The sequence below is a fragment of the Eriocheir sinensis genome, chromosome 60 (assembly GCF_024679095.1).
Source record: "Eriocheir sinensis breed Jianghai 21 chromosome 60, ASM2467909v1, whole genome shotgun sequence".
NCBI lineage: Eukaryota > Metazoa > Arthropoda > Malacostraca > Decapoda > Varunidae > Eriocheir > Eriocheir sinensis.
This window is the reverse complement of record NC_066568.1, coordinates 11,572,325-11,589,175: the sequence shown is the minus strand read 5'-3', so window position 1 is coordinate 11,589,175 and position 16,851 is coordinate 11,572,325. Positions and strand designations below refer to the sequence as shown.

Below are 16,851 nucleotides of genomic sequence, written 5' to 3'. Positions count from 1 at the left end.
GAAAAAAAATATATTTGTAGCAGAGAGGTACACACATGCAAATGAAAAAATGACATTAAAACTGCATTAAAATGTAATTTAGAATATGATTTATAATTATTGTTGCTTTAAAATCAAGTTAGAAAACAAATTACTCCTTCCGGTTATTCATATTGAGATAATGGTGGTAAGAAAGCTTATTAGTGACGTCTGCCAGTGTGAGGGAGGAGGAACGAAAGGTCGAAGTGACCACATCGTGAACATCATGACTTATGAGTGAAGTAAAACGAGGTTACTTGGTTTCTGTTTATAAAGTTCCAAGTGGAAAAACAGCTTGATTGTTAATTCAGTGTATACTTTTCTGCAGTATTGTGTTTACTGAGTGAATTGGTGGCCAATCTGTTGCTATTTGTGTCTTGCTTGAAGATATTCATCATTAGATTCAAAGCTATGGTATTAATGTGCAATAGTCGTCACAACAAAATACGTAGTAATTAATTATATATGTCAACCTATTTATTTTCATGAGATTATGGTATGACCACTGATAAACATAGCTTTTTTATCTTGGCTCCATTACAAATTCAGTATATAATTACTCATATATTCAATGAAGTAGTGGAATCCAGTTTTCAGCATATTCTATTATTATGCCAATATTCTAAGCACTCAGCTTGCAAATACGCTTGGGTTTATGTTGTCAGCTTGGGTCGGACTTAGGTGAACAGTTTACCAAGTGACCTAAGATTACTCACTGCTACCTTATAGGTACACTACATCTTTGATTGTGAGTGCATCAGAGAGCAGCATGAGTCTAATTAGGTGCTAATGAATATCCTGCCTGCATCACAGACTACATAAAATGCAAATATGATCGGTGCCTAAAGGTGTTATCAGCTAATTATTGTATATATATATATATATATATATATATATATATATATATATATATATATATATATATATATATATATATATATATATATATATATATATATATATATATATATATATCTATATATATATATATATATATATATATATATATATATATATATATATATATATATATATATATATATATATATATATATATATAACTGTCTGCCCTAATGTCCCTCCCACTTTTGAAGTCCAAATGACGCCCCTGATTGTAACAACGTATCTTGTAACACCCATGACTGGGTGCCGGTGCAAATCTCCTCATTTAACACAGAGAAATTAATCTAGGCTCTAGGGAACTCGGAAAAATCCAAGTTAGAGAGTGCTGGCTGTGGGGATTGAGCCAGTGACCTTCAACATACAAAGCCATGTCTGTCAGTCGAGCCTATAAAGGTAAAGGTAAGGTTGGGGCATACGCTGTAGCAGCGCGTGGCCTCGGTGCTCATCTCCGTAACATTGGCCCTTGAGCCTGTGGTGGGAGGAAGCCCATTACCCCGGGACACAGGGCCAGTGTGACATCCGGGTTACCACAGTTTCCCCAGGTAATCATGTATCGACCAGCCCGAGAGGGAGAATGATCAGCTGGGTGAGCTGCACGCTGACTGCCCAGGCCGGGATTTGAGCCTGGGCCCGCGTAGAAGCCAGGCATGCTGACCACTAGACCACGGAGGCGTATTGGAGCCCAATCTCAAGTGAACCCACTCACAATGGCACACAATTTTATTTCTGGTAAATTTTGTGCTTTGAATGAATTTGCTAACCATTTCTGTCAAAAAACAGCAGAGATTATTTTTCACCCCTTCCACCCTAACCTCCTCAGTAAAAAAAAAAAAAAAAGAGACAAAATCATAGCCTTGAGGCAGTAATATTCAGCCCCAGCATCAAAAAATTATACTGCTGCCCTATGAAAGGCATCTCTTAACTCCGATGAAGTAGGTGGTGACTGTGGTGGAGCAGCTTCATTGTCATCCCTTGCAGTGGCAGGTGGCATTGGGTCAGCAGATGATGAAGCAGTGGCAGGTGTCATAAGGCCAGCAGATGATGAAGCAGTGGCAGGTGTCATTGGGCCAGCAGATGATGAAGCAGTGGCTGGTGTCATAGGGCCAGCAGATGTTGAAGCAGTGGCTGTTGCCGGAGCAGCTGATGGTATCTTTTCCACAAGTAATGAACAATGTGCTGGGATGGTCTCTAGCAATACAGCAGCGGGGCTGAAAAAAAGCGTCATATATTAGTCATGATTAATGCATGTAATTTAACCCCTTAACTGCGGATTTCCTACAAGAAAACATCACCAAACTACAGAAATGGAACAAGTAGTGGCTGCTACAATTCAGTGAAGAAAATGTAGTCCTACACCTTGGGAGGGGATATCCAGCATACCAATACCATATGGGAAACACTCCACTATCCACCGCAGAGGCAGAGAAAGACCTGGGACTATTATGATACCAGGCTACCAGTGAAAGCCAAATCCATGCCAATCGTAGAGGATGGGTTAAATAGGTATGTAGTTGAAGAAAAAGGGTCTTAAAGGTGAAATATTACTTATTAATAGAAATATTCCACTATTTGTTATTGGTTGTAAAATAATTGACTGATAAAGTGTGTATCTACAAAGAATATGAATTGAAGAGTGATTAATAAATTGTTTTAATGAGAATATCAAAGTTTTTGCCAAAAACATACAGGCCAGTCAATTTTTCACTGCTGCTTGACTGCTGCTGCTGTCCTATCCCTAGCACATCATCAGCTGTGTCAATGCTGAATGGCTCTGGTACCCCTTCAAATACATGAGACTAGCAGCCTATGATGTCATACACCAGTTTATCTACCACAGTTAATGTCTGTGTATCTGTGGTGCCACACGTGTGGGGCTCTCAGGTGCTGGGGGAAATGTCATTGTTATGAAGGGGCAGGGGTAAACCAGTGTATGCTGTGAGGCCTTGGTGTGGAAATTCCCTGTCTGAACTGTGCAGCTAATCCCCCATACAGTGAGGGCAGTGAGGGCCTATTTTACTCCCTCAGGGGCTGTGCAGCTGAGAGAGTGGTGTACATGAGTGTGAATGTGTGAGTGAGTGTGTGCCTGTCTTGGCTAAAACCCTTCATTGGGGGAAGATAGCCAAGGTATTTAGATAGATTGATAGTCATTGACAGATGAACATCAAAAAAATTTCTATATCAAATATACAGTTCACTGCTATGAACTTATTAACTTTAAGCTGAAATAAAGGCATTGTGGCCAGTATAGCTGCATTCTGTGACCACATAAAAAACTAACTAATATAAGTTTTACATTTAAAGACATAACAACTAAAAAAAATTACCAGTGCCGCTGCTCATTCTTGCACTTGGCAATGCGAGGCTTTGATTTTTGTTGTACGTTGTACCAACGCCTCTCACAGTCACTCTGCATACGGGGTCCACTCCCAGGGAAGGCACTGTCAGGGTATAAATGTAAAGAAAGTCTCTTAATCGTTTCACTATGACATGCTATTTATTTCCCATACCTTCTCCAATAACATTTAATACATGCTGTGATGGAAAGCTAAATCAGTACCGGTATTTTATTTACATGCATCATAAGACATTAACTTTTTAGTTGTTATGAACATGGCCATAAATACTATTTTTCATTACCTACTTTTCTAAAATGCTTTTCTCAAAATAGGATGATATTACACAATACAGCTATTCAAGAAAATTCAAAGCATTAATCTTAATTCCATTCTTTTGAGTACTTCTAACCTAACATTATATCACCAGAAACTGTTTGACCAATGCTATCAAAATAATATTTTAATCTTACTTTACCATTCTCATCAAATCTACCTATTCCGATATAGTCTTAACATAAAATACTTGTAAAAGTGTTGAGAGTCTGGCATGCCCAACCCACCCACCCCCCCCAAAAAAATCTAAATAAGGAATAAATAAAATAACAGGTAAATATGACTTGACTCTCTTATACTAACCCCCTTTCCACCCTAACAAACTTGGGGACCTACCATGTTAGGTTAGGACGTGTTAGGTAGGACAGGTTTAGCAGGAGTTGGTTTAGTAATGTTAGATTGTTGAGGGAGTGGGGGTTGCAGAAGAAATGGTCATGATGATGCTATTCACGTGGAGCAGTAGGAAAAAGTATGTTCTGTTTGGAAACTCTGTGTTTGTGTTTGTATACAAAAATACCCATTTGACGAGGTTAGGTTAGTTTGCAAGTTACTTGAATCATGAATATGTGAATATGTAACAAAAAAAATAAAAGCATTTACCTTAATTTCATTACCTTGAGTACATTCCAATCTAACATTATATCACCATAATCTGTTTGACCAATGCTATAAATATACTATTTTAATTTTACTTTACCATTCTCACAAAACCTACCTATTCCCATATAGTCTTGACATAAAGTACTTGTAAAAGTGTCCATAGTCTGGCATGCCTAGCACCCCCCAATAAAAAAAAAAAACAAATAAAATAAATAAAGAATAAAACAGGGCAAATATGCCTAAACGATCTATACCAACCCCCGCTTCCCCCCCAACAAACTGGGCGGGTTGAGTTAGGATGTGTTCGGTAGGACGAGGCAGGTTTGGCATGGTTAGGTTGTAGTGACACGACTTGCCTGATGGGCGAGCCTCCCATAACCCACTTAGCCAGCGGGTTACCTCTTTGGTCGACTGGTAAAGGAGTGGCTCTCCCGTTACGCTGGTCGCGGGTTCGATCCCCAGCGCCGGCAAACCTTTCCTTGTCTGGATTAATTTCTCGTGTGTTTCGTTACACGCAGTGGTCGTGTGGGAGTGGAGTAAAGAGGAAAATTCTGGCATTTCAAGGTTTAGTTATGTTAGGTTGTTGAGGGAGAGGGGGTTGTGGCAGAAATGGTCATAATGAAACTATTCAGATACAGAATAAAAAGGTATGTTCTGTTTGGAAGGTCAGTGGTTGTGTTATTATGCAAAAAATACCCACTTGATTAGGTTAGGTTAGTTTGTAAGCTAATTGAACCATGAATATGTGATTACTAACCTTGTTACAGCTTCTGCCACTTCAGTCCACGCTCTCTTCTTATCCTCAGGGGTGATACTCTTCCCATAACACCCTCTGATTATACGTATTTTTTCTTGAATTTGATGTAAGAAGACCATTTCATCTGGCGACCAATTAAACTTACTCCTTTTCTGCGCTGGTTCTCCGGCCCATAGATGTGCTCATTAGGGCAGATGACGTGGTTATGGTGCGGTAATTTCAGCAGAGCAAGTCGTGACGCAGGAGGGGAGATAAGGGTATTGACGAGTGACGGAGTAAAAGCAGCCTTTGAGGCTGCTTCTATCTGCCACAAAACTCAATATTTTCTTGTGTTTGCCATTTATTATGTTTTGTTTTCTTTATTTTTCTTTTGAAATATTCACTTAATTCATGTCGGATGTTTACGTTTTGAACGGAGGCGTCCTTAGCAACGAGCCCGCCATAAAGAAGATAATAGAAGCCAGGATTTGCTAATACTTACACTCAAAGTTGACGAGGATTGCTTTTATTCTTAATAATTTGAAACTATTAACTTTGATAGTAACTTTAAGAGTAAAAGTTAATAGCTCTTGAGGATACGGGCCCAGTTCTTCCCGAGCGCCACTTGAACAACAATACAGTACCCACGCTGCCATGCTACTCAGCAACAACAACAACAACACCCTCGCTGCTGTGCTACCACAAGGGGAAGGGCAGACAGAGGAGGAACCACGAGAGGGAGAGGAGTCAGAGTGATACAGTAGGCAATAAAGGTACAAACCTACCTCTTGTTGGATCTACTGCATTGTTTGTGATTTACGCGTCCTCTTCACGGACACAATACTCACGTAAATCGAGAGTTCAGTAAGTTGTAGTTAATATGCTGCTGTCTGCTCCTGAATGAAGGGAGGAGAGATGTGCTGACTTGCCGCTTGCCAAGACTGGCCGAGTGACAACTGAGCTGCCAACTCATACTTTCCGGAACAACCCCAAAACCTTCTATTCGGGCCCGTGTGCATTATCAGTAATACTTAATTTTTGCTGTTGGACTACCAATAATTCCTTAACAACCCTTAACCTAACAATGAGTGACAAAGTGAGAAATAGTGTTGGTTCATCTAATCATATGGACAAGATAGAGCGCTCTGGCGGATTATGGGAGGGAGGTGGAAAACAGTCTCCAGAATGGGGGGGCATTCAAGAATGCCATACATCGCCAGATGACGCCTTAGGGTTGCAAACTCGCCACATTTTCCTTAAAATACGGAACGCCATTTGTTCTGTATTTGGCTGTCTGGATGGTAAAGCAGATAAAATTCAGTGTTTTCAAAATGTAAGAAGCGCATTTTTCGGTGAACCACAAAACCAGTCTATAAAATTATGTTTGCCAAGGATCATCTAGAAATAGGTGTAAAATGTGCATCGTAACATCTCTCCCCCCTTTCCTTTGCCTTCACCAGCAGCGGGTGTCAGTCATGGCAGGCCAGAGAAACTTCAAGTTGCCATCCGTTCCTTCAAATATGGATTGGTTCTGTACTGGAGGATGGGATGTTACATTCTTTAGTTGTTTTAGATCAAGGTGGCTGCAGCCCTAAGTGAGGCTCTCTTCCCATTGTTTTCTGCTCTGAGCACTCTCGTCCTGCAGCGAACAAAGGGAACCCACGCCCACGTCTTCCACTGGTACAAAGACATGCCAGTCCTCGTCCAAAGACCAACTTGACTGGCAAGGCATTCTCCCCTCCCCTCTACGAGCCGTCACTTCGAGGACATGCACGCTTGACCCTGATGGCCTCCATATAGCCAGTGTCCCCACCTTGGGGGTTGGCGACAAAAAAAAAATGTATATATATACCCTGCCTAAACCTTCACAAAACCCTTTGGGTAAAGGTGCGTTCTAAAAAAAATAATAATAATAACCACGCGTGGTGGACCTGGGCCCAGATTCACTAACGCCTCGCAGATACGACAATCTTAAGTGGATCCAATATGGCGGAAATAAGAATGTCGTATCTTGCGATTCCCCAAAAAATCTTAAGTCCGCCATGTTTAGATTTTCCTGCCTTAACGCTGTTTCACACTCCCGCCGACAGACGGCGTAGTGTGATGTTGACATATTTCGTTCAACCAATGGCAGCGCTCGATACATACGTACTCTAGAGACAGTAGCCAATCACAGGAAGCTCAACACCAGTGCAGCATGTGGCCCGTGACAGAGGCAGACGATGTTTTCTGCCCCACCGGGAGTACGGAGATGAAGTGAGGAAGTTCAGGTAAGCCAATCACTTGTCATGTGGAGAGTCAGCTTGGTATATTGTTGCTAAAACGTGCTAGTGAGTGAAACATTTTTGTTAACCTGCATGAAGGTATCCTTTAGGTAACGTTATAAACGTGCCTTTCTGTCAGTTTTTAGCCATGACTTTGTCCTCCAAGTTGTCCATGGTCAGTCTCATTACCCTGTTTTGACCTCTGTAGGTAAAAGTGTAATATACTTGCATGCACCAAGTTATCTCACCATGGAGAGGGGAAGGGATATGGGTGCACACACACTTCAGTACGTGGTGTCATTTCAGTATTTTCATAGAGGTGAGGCCATTTACTAAGCAGCAGAGCTTAGCAAACATATCAGTCATTAAGATTTGCCACCTGGGCACTGCCCAGCAATGTGGCTAGGATTAGGAGTGGAGCTCAGACATTGTCAGCAGCTCAGATATTGGGAAGTAGATAAAACGGCATACTTTCCAAAGAGCAGCTCGCTGTATTATGGCATAAATGCTGTACTATAAATGCAATAATAAGTAAAGTTTCAGTGCTTGAGATAAACTAACTTCCTATTAAAACATAGATACTTTAAATTCTTATAATAGTGAATTTAAAGTATCTATGTTTTAATAGGAAGTTAGTTTATCTCAAGCACTATGAAAGAGCTTTTTACTTATTGTTATTGCATTTATAGTAGTGCGACAGTGTTTTAAGCCATAATACAGCGAGCTGCTCTTTGGAAAGTATTGTATTTCTTTGTTTTCTTCATTTCCACAGATTAAGTTTATTAACTATGTAAACTTTCTACTTCATTGCTTCTTAACCTTTAACTACTAGCCAGTCACTTTAACCTCTCTCTCTCTCTCTCTCTCTCTCTCTCTCTCTCTCTCTCTCTCTCTCTCTCTTATGATCCTGGTTATGATGACCAAGCAAATAATTTTCCTTTTATAGGAGACTGAGTGTAACCTGTAAGTGTAGTGGGTGCTACAACACCTAGCAGCCCATATGTCCCAGCAGTGGTGCAGCGTCGGACCCTTAAACTTCCAGGCAGGAGACACAAGATGGACACATGATAAAAGATTCTGAAGAAGCAAGACCAAGCATACATTACTGGATAGTTTGCAGAAATGTGTAGATTTCCTTGAATCGTCTCAACCAGAATGACTGCAATAGCTGGACCTTTACAGGACTTTGTTGAATATTGCAGGGCATGAAATTCTGTATTTCTTATGCATCACTAAAGGTCTCTTTTGATTTCTTCAAACATGTTTTGTATTTGCAATTTATTCAATTGTTTTCTGTTGGAAATAACATATAAAAAGATGTTTAATAGCAAGCTGTGAAGAATTGCTCCAAATAGTACACACCACGGTGCTATATGCTTTACATTTTATTAAATGTATAATAAGCTCAGCCATATTGTCCTACAGTTAATTTTTAGTCAGATAATTTCTCCCCTTTTTTTGCAATTTAAGTTGTGATTGTGTTCATGTATACCAGCAGTTCTTTCTTTAATTATATTAGTAAAGAAGTTGTCATTATATATATGAAGTCAGATTAAGTGACTTTCAAAAGCAATATAATTAAGTCCATTTAGCCTGTGTCACTCTCAAAGTTATACGCCTCCGTGGTCTACTGGTTAGCATGCCTGGCTTCTACTCCGCAGGCCCGGGTTTGAATCCCGGCCCAGGCAGTCTGCGTGCAGCTCACCCAGCTGTTCATCCTCCCTCTTGGGCTGGTCGATAAATGGATACCTGGGGAAATCTGGGGAAGGTAATCTGTGGTAACCCAGATATCACACTGGCCCTGTGTCCCAGGGTAATGGGGGCTCCCTTCCACCACAGTCTCAAGGGCCAATGTTACGGAGATGAGCACCGAGGCCATGCGCTGCTACTACGTATCCCCCCAACTTTACTACTCTTACTCTCAAAGTATATAATTGTGTGTTTGTGTGTATGTGAGTGTGTGTGTGTGTCACATCCTGGAAAGCCCAAGACTTCTCTCAAAACTCTGATGACTCGAGAAAGAGTCTGGCTTCCAGCTGTATCTTGAGAGCCAACAGTCATCGTGGAAATTTTCTAGGTATAGTGGAATGTGTTTTGACAGTGGGCAGTGCCACTGTCTTTGAAGAACTCTATCGAGTTCTTAACGAAACACACCCATACACCAATTTGCTCGATGATTTCCTTTATTTTATTGCCAGTACACTATTTAAAACACTTAAATATTCACTAATGTTTATATTACTGCTCACTTTCTCATTATGTTCTCAACTTGTGCCCGCAACATATGAGTCAGTACTTTAGTAAGGTTAGGTAGGTTACATAAATGAAAAAGTGCATATATGAGTTAAAAAACAAAAACATTATTTTCTTGTCAATACCCAAAAAATAACTTGAATTTCAAGGTGAGAAAGATTTTTTTTATAGTCTATGGACAAAGAACCTTTATTTTCTGGTTTTAATGTTGTGCTATAAGTAGAAAATGAAGTAATTATATATTTTTCACTTAACATGAAATAAATATCAATATATATAAATATTTTGCCTCAACCTAAAATCATAATATACTTTTCAAAATTGTAGTAGCTATGAAACTATGACTGGCAATTGAACTGGGTGATGAATCAAACTTTAACAGGAGTTGCTATGTTGCTAATTTACCAGCAATAGGTTACAGTGTGACGGAGATGAGCACCGAGGCCACACACAGCTATGCGTATGCCCCCAACTTCACCCTACCTTTACTAGACACATCACCTGTAACACCCAGTAAAACTAGCATACTAAATAGTAAATGTAATACCTTAATACAGTAAATATCATTGAGACAAGAATGAGCCATGGGATGACTCAATTACCAAAATATCCAACAAACATATGATGCATGTTGCAAAGAATGGGTAATTGCTTAGCAGGAGCAGTCTATTTGAGATGCATATTACTTATTTCCTGTGATATGTTATGATGCTTTTTAATGGGGCTCTGTTTATTACCACAATAATTCAGCTATGAAAGTGCTACAGCAAATTTACCCCAGAATTCACTATAACAAGCACTGCGGCATATATTGTCCAGCCGTCTTCACTCCCAAATCTATTTACAAACTAACAGACTCATTTTAACCTAGTGGATGGTAACCTAACTCTGCTAAAATTGTAACCTATAATTGCCGCTGGGGATAGTAGCCTATCGTTACAGAGGAGAGTAAACTGTCAACCCAAGTATGAGACTAACCAAATCAACTCTAGTACGGTACTTTCATAATTGCTTCCTGGTGATAATTAACTCCACAAAAAAGACATGATAATTTACCCAGTAATGAATAGTTTGTGTCTCTAAAATAGGTCACTAAAATCTGCTAAACAATGGCAAGGGCACACCCAGAAATATGTTCAGGGAGATTGGAGGGCAGAGAAAAAGACAAGACAAGAGAAACTTTGGGGGTGCAGGGCCTGAAACCTCATCAACGGTAAACGGGTGGGGCCCGGCCCATCCTTGGTTGTGCTAGTGGTCTAAGGTATTACAAACTACAAATTAAGACTAAATTATTCACCGAGCATGTATGAGTACCCACATTACCCCCTGGTGGATCTCCTGCGAGCATTTCAAGCCCTCCATATATATTATCACGAGTGTTTACGGCAGGATATTTGATTCAGTAGTGTAGGAGTTCACAGTCACTACATATTCAGTGAATGGTATTATATACGGTTGACACATCCTTATAAAGCAATGTTTTGATAGCACTGTGACGTTTTGTTCATTATTTTGGCAGTGGGTCTTCCTCTTCTTCTTCATTCCTCCTTGTGTTGTGGAGAAAATCTGCCCTACGTACGGGTCGCGATATCTTACGCCATGCCTGGAGCTGCCGTAAAGTTACGGTACCGGAAGAGTGTCGTAACTGCTTAGTGAATAGCCCAAAGCAGCCGAAGGTTGCCTTAAGACATTTTTTGTGACTTACGAACGTCGTAACTCGTTAGTGAATCCTGGCCCTGGTCTCACATGCGTGGGCTAATCACTAACTAAACGTACCATCGCTAACCGTATCGTTGGCAACGCTGCTCACTAACCAATACTGCTGCCACTGCCGACACCAAAACAAAGCGCGCGTATGTATAATATGCCTTTTCACTACCTTTACCACTTTTTCTTTACCTTTAAGTTTTTCTGCCTTCATATGGTTAAGGGACATGTATTTCGTCCCTTAAGTATAATATGGAGGCATAATATCATATTCTGGAGGCGCATATTGAATCTCTATAATTACCCGTGTATTTCGTTCCTTAGGCATAATATGGAGGCGTAATATCATATTCTGGAGGCGCGTAGTGAATCTCTATAATTACCCATGTATTTCATCCCTTAAGTATAATATGGAGGCGAATATCATATTCTGGAGGCGTAGTGAATCTCTATAATTAACCATGTATTTCATCCCTTAAGTATAATATGGAGGCGTAATATCATATTCTGGAGGCGCATAGTGAATCTCTATAATTACCCATGTATTTCATCCCTTAAGTATAATATGGAGGCGTAATATCATATTCTGGAGGCGCATAGTGAATCTCTATAATTACCCATGTATTTCATCCCTTAAGTATAATATGGAGGCGTAATATCATATTCTGGAGGCGCGTAGTGAATCTCTATAATTATCCATGTATTTCGTTCCTTAAGTATAATATGGAGGCGTATTATCATATTCTGGAGGCGCGTAGTGAATCTCTATAATTATCCATGTATTTCGTTCCTTAAGTATAATATGGAGGCGTAATATCGTATTCTGGAGGCGCGTAGTGAATCTCTATAATTACCCATGTATTTCATCCCTTAAGTATAATAAGGAGGCGTAATATCATATTCTGGAGGCGCGTAGTGAATCTCTATAATTACCCATGTATTTCATCCCTTAAGTATAATATGGAGGCGTATTATCATATTCTGGAGGCGCGTAGTGAATCTCTATAATTACCCATGCATTTCATCCCTTAAGTATAATATGGAGGCGTAATATCATATTCTGGAGGCACGGAGTGAATCTCTATAATTACCCATGTATTTCGTCCCTTAAGTATAATATGGAGGCGTAATATCGTATTCTGGAGGCGCGTAGAGAATCTCTATAATTACCACATGTATTTTGTCCCTTAAGCATAATAAGGAGGCGTAATATCGTATTCTGGAGGCGCATAGTGAATCTCTATAATTACCCATGTATTTCGTCCCTTAAGCATAATATGGAGGCGTAATATCGTGTTCTGGAGGCGCGTAGTGAATCTCTATAATTACCACATATGTATTTCGTCCCTTAAGTATAATATGGAGGCGTAATATCGTATTCTGGAGGCGCGTAGTGAATCTCTATAATTACCACATATGTATTTCGTCCCTTAAGTATAATGTGGAGGCGTAATATCGTATTCTGGAGGCGCGTAGTGATTAATTACCAGCTCAGCCTTGCCCTCACACTCCTTCCTGACGGCCAGACACTCACCCTTGAGACGCGTCACACTCTCCCGCTGCCTCAACACAGCATTCTCCTCTTCTCGTGGAGCGCGTGTGTGTGTGTGTGTGTGTGTCAGGGTCACAGCAGCAGCAGGTCATCATCGGCACTGAGGGCAGGAGAAGGTCAGAGGAGCGGGGAGCACCACCGCTTTGTTTACACCAGCTCACAGATTTGGGTGTATAGAGTGCGCGGCGAGAAGCTCCAGTGACGCTGCTGAGCCTGCCACGGCGGCCATGTTGCAACGGGTTTACTGGGTTGGGGAAGACGTTGGGGGAGGGATTGGGGTGGGAAGGAGGTGGGGTGGATGGGTAGGAGGCAGGGGTGGACAGTGCCAGTGTTAAGTTACATCCAAGGTGCCAAGTCCTTTCACTGTCCTAAGCAATGTTACGTAAATATCTACCTATCTATCTATATCTATCTGTCTAACAATCTAATCGTTTTTGCTTGAATTTGTTTACCATTTATAATTATTTTTGCATTCTTTTTTACATTCAATTCCCAGCCTCTATCAATCCCACTCTATAAGGACATACAAAGCCCACAACCTACCTTCTCAGGACTCCTCTGACATCAAGATCAGGATCAAGATCAACGGAGGTAAACAGAGCAACGCTGAGGAGTCTGCCACGACTCCACGCCCACACAGTGCCTCCACGCCCACCCGGTGCCCCCACGCCTCCACGCCCACACAGTGCCTCCACGCCCACCCGGTGCCCCCACGCCTCCACGCCCACACAGTGCCTCCACGCCCACCCGGTGCCCCCACGCCTCCACGCCCACCCGGTGCCCCCACGCCTCCACGCCCACACAGTGCCTCCACGCCCACCCGGTGCCCCCACGCCTCCACGCCCACACAGTGCCTCCACGCCCACACAGTGCCTCCACGCCCACACAGTGCCCCCACGCCTCCACGTCCACACAGTGCCCCCACGCCTCCACGCCCACACAGTGCCCCCACGCACATCCAGTGCCCCCACGCCCCCACGCCCACACAGTGCGTATTACAAGGTTATCTATTTCAAGCTTACCTATTACAAACTTTTTTGGGGAGGTTCAGGTGATGGGTCAGTAATATTCCAGAATCACACCCAAGCTTACTCATGTCAAGTTTACCTGTTTCAAGCTTTTTGTGGCTGAAGTGACAGCTTGGTATTATTCCAGAATCACACCCAAGCTTACCCATGTCAAGTTTACCTGTTTCTGTTCACCGGTGATGAGGTTTCAGGCCCCGGTCCGCTGCCGTAGCAGTGCTCCACAGGGCCGCCAATGTTACAACAGTAACATTAGAACCTAATGTTGTCCTCAGTCCTCATGTTCGTAAAATTCTAGTGTTTGCCGATACTCCCCCTCACCCCCAAAAACAAGCTTGGGGACCGGTGGGAATGCGGATTTCGGGTGGGGGACACGAAATCCGTCGCAATCTCATTTTTTAAAGGGTGAGGAAAAATATCCTAGGTCTAGGGAAATTTCTTACATTTAGGGATTTTTCCTCCCACGACCACTAATTTAAGTGTTTTCGGCAAATTTAGTGTACCTCACAAGGAAACCACACATTCCCACTGGAGGCCAAGCTTGTTTTGGGAGAGAAGCGTAGTGAACCCTTCAAACGCTGCTCACCTCACTGGTCTGGCGTGGCGCCGCAGCCAGCTACGCCCAAATAAAACGCCTACACCACACTCATGCCCTCTCTTTAGCACCAGTTTGAGTAGGTTGTCACGTCATCGCAAGTTTCTGTCCTGCTAGTAGAGTCTGTGGCACCAAACACGGTGTATCTAAATTGTTCAGCACTGACACAAGCAAAACCACCGGCTACCCGTGATCCATCCAACTCCACGCCCCAGAGAGTACTGGCTGTGGGTTCTAGCGCACGTGCAGGCTCTTGAACCTCCTGCCCGAGCTATTCAAACACGTGAATTCTGACTAACCGCATTTCGAATCTGCTTCACGTTGCCAGTAAGTGAAGGTAATTGTGGAGACTGACTCCACACCTCCAAAATATGATAATAAGCCTCCTATATATTATAGTTAAGGAATGAAATACATGTCCCTCAACCATAATATGAAGGTGTAAGTATACTTAAAAGTGAAGAAAAAGGGGGAATCGGTTCTCCTAGGTAGGGAGCATAGTAAAACTAACCAAACGTTGCATAACCTAACCTCTAACAGGGGGCTTTGCCCCCCTTGACCCCCCCGCGTATGATGCGCCAGAAAATCGTGTTTTATTGGTGGGGGAGCATATTTAATTTATTCTAATTGAACTTTACATAACCTAACCTTCAACAGGGCGGCTTTGCCCCACTCGACCCCCTGCTAGCCAGGGGGGCCCTCTACATGTATAATGCACCAGAAAATCATGTTTTTTGGTGGGGGAGCATATTTAATTCACTCTAACCTAACGGGGGGGGGGCAAAGCCCCCCTGAGCCAGTTTTCCGCCATGGTGCGGTGCACACCTTTGGGCAGAGTTGCCTTTGGGGTGTGCATGTCCTCAAAGTCGCCTTTCTCAACTCTTCTGCCCATGACCGGAAGATTACCAAAATGAGACGGCTTTTTTCAACTTCCCAAAGTCAAAAACATGACATAGGGAGTTTGTTGATGACGGTGGCGATAAAACAACAGTTCTTGCTAGTTTGTGTTTGTGGTTTATGAAGCCAGTGTGTTCATTTTGTAGTCTTTCTATAGTGAGGAAAGTGATCGGCTTAAATAGCTTGTTGAGCCGTGCGTCCTTGTTTAACCCCTTGACTGTGGATTTCCAACAATAGGACATCACCAAGCTACAGGTATTGAACAAAAAGTGGCTGCTACAATTCACTGAAGAAAAATGTAAAGTCATCCACCTTCGGAGGGGATATCCAACATACCAATACCACATGAGAAACACTCCATTATCCAACACAGAGGCAGAGAAAGACCTGGGAGTATATGTTGCCAGGCCAACAGTGAAAGCCAAATCCGTGCCAATCACAGCCGATGGGTTAATAGGTACTACTTGTTATGTCTAATTCTCTCTCTCTCTCTCTCTCTCTCTCTCTCTCTCTCTCTCTCTGGGCAACCAGATTCAAAAGGCTCCTAAACGACGCAGTACAGATTCACAGAGATATGCGTGCTTATGTAAATAATATATATAAAATATAATATATAAATTATATAAATAAATAAATATAAGGTCACTACTTCGCGGAACTTCGCCTATCGCGGGGGGTTCTGGAACCTAACCCCCACGATAAACTAGGGATTACTGTACTACCAAAGGCCGGCCTCACCTCAGCCGACCGGGCTCAGACCACTAAATCTGAAACCCCATCCTAGCTAAGTGACCCGCTGGTTATCCTTGTCCTTTGGGGCCCTGGGGTATGGGATAGGTCGGTGCAGCAGGGAGATCAGTCTTCATATTTTATAAGGTGAGTTGGGTGTGAGTGCGGCCTAAACGTATTGCATTATAATAGCAATACTGTCTAGGACGACACGCCGTGGCGCGTTCTGAGGGGGGGAGGGGGCTGTTTGAAATCGCCCCGGGCCCCCAAAGTGAGGGGCCCCAAATCTGAGGATTTAACCATTGCAGCAATGGTTAAATTATTTTTCGCATTTTCCTGAGGTGGGGTGGGGCTACAGCACCCCACTAAACCAGAGCTTTGGCTCATTGTCGCCTCTCACCTCACCCATAGAGGGCCCCATAAGAATGAGCCCCCCGGGCCCCAAAATGTCTAGGAACGCCCCTGGACACGCGTTAGTTTTGTCACAGTTACGGGATCTACAGTTCATTAGGAGCATTTCAGCACTGGCTACTTAGCGTCATTGCATGCGACAGAGTTTCCTAACCCGGTGGTGGAAGCAGTGGGGATCATGTTTCTTAGTGGTCCCTCTAAGCGAGAAAAATGAGAAAAAATCACCCCTCACGCAAACCGTTTCATAATATATATCAAAGCATCTGTGATCAGATTATGTATCATCTGTTTTGAGGGTTATATCATGGCACAAATTTGTCTCTTCGCTGCTACACGGTTAAGACGTCCTTTTCCTCCACAAAATATTGACAAATGGCATCGTTTCAATTGTTTCTAACGATGGCGATGATGTTTTCATTCTGGGAAGTTCTTACTTATCATACAGTGATGCTTTAACATGGTCTGGGGGGCAACAGTAACACAACAGTGACC

At 42.4% G+C, this 16,851-nt stretch overlaps 1 protein-coding gene across 1 annotated transcript in view; it reads right to left on the bottom strand.

The window, feature by feature from the left end:
- Positions 1-16,851, bottom strand: part of LOC126985636 (zinc finger protein 436-like) — a 56,541-nt gene that overhangs the window by 21,907 nt on the left and 17,783 nt on the right. The gene's annotated exons all lie outside the window — the stretch shown is intronic.